The sequence below is a fragment of the Triticum dicoccoides genome, chromosome 4B (assembly GCF_002162155.2).
Source record: "Triticum dicoccoides isolate Atlit2015 ecotype Zavitan chromosome 4B, WEW_v2.0, whole genome shotgun sequence".
NCBI lineage: Eukaryota > Viridiplantae > Streptophyta > Magnoliopsida > Poales > Poaceae > Triticum > Triticum dicoccoides.
Window position 1 is genome coordinate 163,441,557 of NC_041387.1, and position 5,110 is coordinate 163,446,666.

Below are 5,110 nucleotides of genomic sequence, written 5' to 3' on the forward strand. Positions count from 1 at the left end.
GTCCTCGCCGTCTTGGGCATTGGATGTAGCAGTTCTGTGGCCTCCTTCTAAGTACCTGATCACGCATAGTGTTTCTGCTTGAGGTAGTAGCCATGTCTCATGTGTAGAAAGGGGTAGTTTGGAGAGGAGCGAGTTCACCTTATCTTCGATAGCCTTTGCTCGAGCTCTTTTCATAGGTCCAAGTGGTGTCGTGGGAGATGTAGGTACGTCCATGGGGATGATCGTGGGATGCTCCGCATCGTATTTTGCTATGCTTGATTTTAGTATAAATGGCTTTCGATAGACGAGATGCGGTCGCGCGTTGGGCGCACGACCGGCGCATCCACATATCCAAGCAGACACGGCTCTATTGTCACCCCTAAACGAACGAAATCCGGACAAAACCACCTTCATCATTTTGGGTCGTGCGTTGGAGCTTCCCTTAAAGATTTCGACCTTGGCAGGATAATGACTTCTACTAACCTTTGAAGTGGAAACAAGCAGCAACATTTGCATGCATCCTTGGACCTGCAATGATGGAGGCATCTCCTGATAGCACCTTTGCATGGTTAATCTGGTCCCAGGTGTTGAGTATATGTGTTATGTGCCTATTGCGTATTGGGTCCGCCTCCTAGTTCGTTGTATAGTTGAGGTCCGTGGCCCACCTTTATACATCATATATACATGCAGTAATACATCGTGCAATTCCCACAACATACATGGTATCAGTTTCCGGGTTCTAACCCTAGCTTCCGCCGTCACCGCCGCCGCGCGACTCCCACGCACCGCCGCCGCCGCTGCCGCACGTCTCCCACGCGCCGCCGCCGCCGCCGCACGACTCCTCCGCGCTGCCACCGCCACCGCCGCCTCCCATCTGCCGCCGCTGCCCGCGCGCCCATCGCGCCAGCCGCCGCTACCCTCTGTCCATCCCGCGCTACAGCCGCTGCTAGCCCCGTCCGATCCAGCAACCGGCCAAGTAAATTCACGTATACATCATCTACGTGTACGTGTTTGTTGCTTGAGAATCCATCAGGTTTGGTCTAGCTAGCTTTGCACTTCGCGTGCACAGCCATCGCTAGCCCCGCGTGCTACAACCGTCGTTCGCCAAGCCCCACTCGCCAGCCCCGCACGCTTCGCCAAGTCCTGCTCGCCCGCTGCTGCCGCGGGCTTCATCGCCAGGCCGTCGCGTCACACGCCTTTTGGCTTCTCCGCTGCTGCTCTCCCTGGCCTACGCCTCCATGGCTGCTACTGCCCAGGTCTCCGCCGCGTCACCGTCGCCGGTCTTCGACGATTCCGCTGCTCAGCCGCCTGTGGACTCCTACGGCGCCGCCGTCCCGTCTGCGCCATACGGCGACACTCCAGCCACAAGTCATCAGGGCATTGTCCTGCTTCCGTATGGAGTCCCGCCTGCAGGCTTCTACGGCGCCGCTCCATATACGCATCACCAGGGTGTCCTGTCTGTGCCCTACGGAGCAGCGCATCCACATCAGGGCCCGGTGGCCAGCTCCTACAGCGCAGCGCCGGCTAGCCAGTGGTCGGCTCCCTCTGCGCTACAGCAGTCCTATGGCCACGCTGCCCCGTTGGCCTACGCCTACCCGCCAACCTCGGTGCCTGCGTCTCCTTACGGTGCGCCCGCTTCGTACGGAGCGCCCTACGGCGGTGCATCGACGGAGCAGGTGGCTTCGTCCGTGGTGCCGAGTGGTCCTTCACCCACGTTTTTTTATGCGCCGCCTCCCACCCCTCCCGCCAAAAGGCGCCGCGGGGGCCGGCGCGGTGGCAGGCACGGTGGCCAGAAGCCACAGCAGCAGGATATCGGTGCACCTCGTCAGCAGCAGCAACCACGGCTTCAGGTGCCTTCCCCGTGGGCCTCCGGCTACAACCCATGGACCGGTGTCGTTCCTGCTTACACCATGGCGTCTCCGTCCCCCTCGCCGGCCTTGCCGCCAGCGCCCTGGGACCCGGTGCTCTTCTCTGCGCTGCCCGCCGCTCCTACGCCGAACAACTCCACTGGAGGTGATGATTGGTACATGGACACCGGGGCTACGGCTCACATGTTTGCTCATCCTGGTAATGTTGCCTCCTTCACTCCCGTTACCACCGACCGCCGCATCATTGTCGGCGATGGTTCCACACTCCCTATCACACATGTCGGCACACTTCTTTTCCTTCTAATTCCATGCCTATTACTCTGTCAAACATACTTGTGTCACCTCATCTTATTAAGAACCTTATTTTCGTTCGTTGTTTAACACGTGAAAATCCTGTTACTGTTGAATTTGACGAGCTTGGGTTTTGTGTCAAAGACGCTCGAACCAGGATGGTACTTCACCGCTGTGACAGCCTCGACGAGCTCTATCCGGTGCATTCGTCGTCCACCTCCACCACCACACCGGTTGCTCTCTCCGCCAGCGTCGATCTCTGGCACGCTCGTTTGGGTCATCCCAACCCCGTCACACTTCATCATATTCTTAAGAGTTTCAGTTTCAGTTGTCATAAGATAGATGATCACACCTGTCATGCCTGTCGTGTTGGCAAACATGTTCCCCTCCCGTTTAATAACTCTACCATCATAGCTTCTTTTCCATTTCAATTGATTCATAGCGATGTGTGGACCTCTCTGGTTCCTAGTAATTCGGGCTATTTATATTATCTGGTTATCCTTGATGATTATTCTCATTACGTGTGGACTTTTCCTTTGCGTAGAAAGTCAGATGCACTCTCCACTTTGGCGGCTTTTTACTCCTATGCCAGCACGCAGTTTGGGCGTCCCATCCTTGCTCTTCAGACTGACAATGGAAAAGAGTTCGACAACCTTGCTTTCTGCACTTTTCTGTCGCACCACGGTACAGTTTTTCGTCTCACATGCCCGTATACTTGCCAGCAGAACGGTCGAGCCGAACGCGTCCTTCGCACTCTGAACGACTGCGTTCGCACGCTCCTATTCCATGCTAACGTGCCGCCTCGTTTCTGGCCGGACGCACTCGCTACTGCTTCTCTTCTCCTTAATCTTCGCCCTTGCCGCCCACGGTGGAACTATGCACCTCACCATCTTCTCTTCGGTACGCCCCCATCTTATGATGGCCTGCGTATTTTCGGGTGCCTTTGCTATCCTAGCACTGCCGACTCCGCTCCTCACAAACTCGCACCTCGTTCTGTCGCTTGCATCTTCATCGGCTACCCCTCCAACTCCAAGGGCTATCGATGCTACAATCCCGTCTCTCACCGTGTGTTCACTTCCCGGCACGTTTACTTTGATGAGCATGTGTTTCTGTTTCACCAGGTACCCCCGGCTATTCCTCCCGCCACCGGTGACGCGAGCTCCTCGACGCCTCTCCCAGGGCGCTCGCGCGTCTCTCTTGGCCCACCCCTTGGTTTGAGGCGCGCCCCCCGCATGTGGCGCCTCCTCCAGCCGCGGCGCTGGCGCCCCCGGCACCCTCGGCGCCCTCGGCGCCCGTGGCCCCTCGGCGCCCTCGGCGCCCGTGGCCCCTCGGTGCCCCCGGCGCCTGTGGCCGGTCCGGTCACCCGCGCCTGTACGGGCGTTTTTCGCCCGAGCTCGCGCTACGCCTCGGATGACTATGTCCATGCGGTGTCCACCTCTGAGCCGTCGCCGTTGCCGTCCTCCGTTCGAGCCGCTCTTCGTGACCCGCTCTGGATGGCTGCAATGCAAGAGGAGTTTGACGCCCTGTTGCGCAACCGGACGTGGCAGTTTGTTCCCCGTCCCCGGCACGCCAACGTGATTACCGGGAAGTGGGTCTTTAAACACAAGCTCCGTCCTGATGGTACCCTTGATCGCTACAAAGCGCGTTGGGTCGTTCATGGCTTTCGACAGCGTGCTGGCATCGACTTCACCGACACCTTCACTCCGGTCGTCAAGCCCGGCACGATACGCACGGTTCTCCACCTTGCGGTCTCCCGTGCTTGGCCGGTGCACCAGATGGACGTCTCCAACGCCTTCCTCCATGGTCACCTCAAGGAGCAGGTCTTCTGCCAGCAGCCCACCGGGTTTGTTGACCCGGCGCTTCCCGACCACGTGTGCCTGCTTTCGCGGTCCTTGTACGGACTCAAGCAGGCTCCGCGCGCTTGGTACCAGCGCATCGCGGTGTTTCTCCACCAGCTTGGGTTCCGCTCTACCCGCTCGGACGCCTCGCTCTTCATCTATCATCAGGGCTCTGACACGGCCTACTTGCTGCTCTATGTCGACGACATCATCCTGACGGCATGTACGACTGGTCTTCTCAGTCAGCTCACGGCTCATCTTCGCGCTGAGTTCGCCATCAAGGACTTGGGTCCTTTGCACTACTTCCTCGGTGTCAAGGTGGTGTGCCGTCCGGATGGCTTCTTCCTTCATCAGCGAAAGTACGCTCACGAGCTCCTGGAGCGCGTCGGCATGCTTAACTGCAAGCCCGCCGCTACGCCTGTCGATACGAAGGCCAAGCTTTCTGCCACGGATGATTCTCCTGCTTCAGATGCTGCTTTCTATCGGTTTATCGTTGGTGCTCTCCAGTACCTTACTCTGACTCGACCGGAGATCCAGTATGCCGTGCAACAGGTGTGTCTTCATATGCATGCTCCTCGATACGTTCACTGGGCTGCCGTCAAGCGGATTCTCCGCTATATCTATGGCACTATGGATCTTGGCGTCACGCTTCACGCCTCCGCCGACACCGCCCTCACCGCGTACTCCGATGCAGACTGGGCGGGCTGCCCTGACACTCGTCGCTCCACTTCGGGCTATTGTGTCTACCTTGGACCCTCACTTATCTCGTGGTCGTTCAAGCGGCAGCCTACGGTCTTTCGTTCTAGTGCTGAGGCTGAGTATCGTGCGGTGGCCAACGCCGTCGCCGAGTGTTCGTGGCTTCGCCAGCTGCTTCAGGAGCTCTCTTGTCCTGTTGACCGTGCCACGGTGGTCTACTGCGACAACGTCTTGGCGGTCTACCTCTCCGCTAACCCGGTGCATCATCGACGGACCAAGTATATTGAGTTGGAATTCATTTTGTTCGGGAACAGGTGGCCATTGGCCATATTCGTGTTTTACACGTCCCTACTTCCCAACAATTTGCCGATATCATGACCAAGGGCTTGCCTACGGCGTCATTTGAGGAGTTTCGGTCCAGTCTTTGCGTCAGCCGCG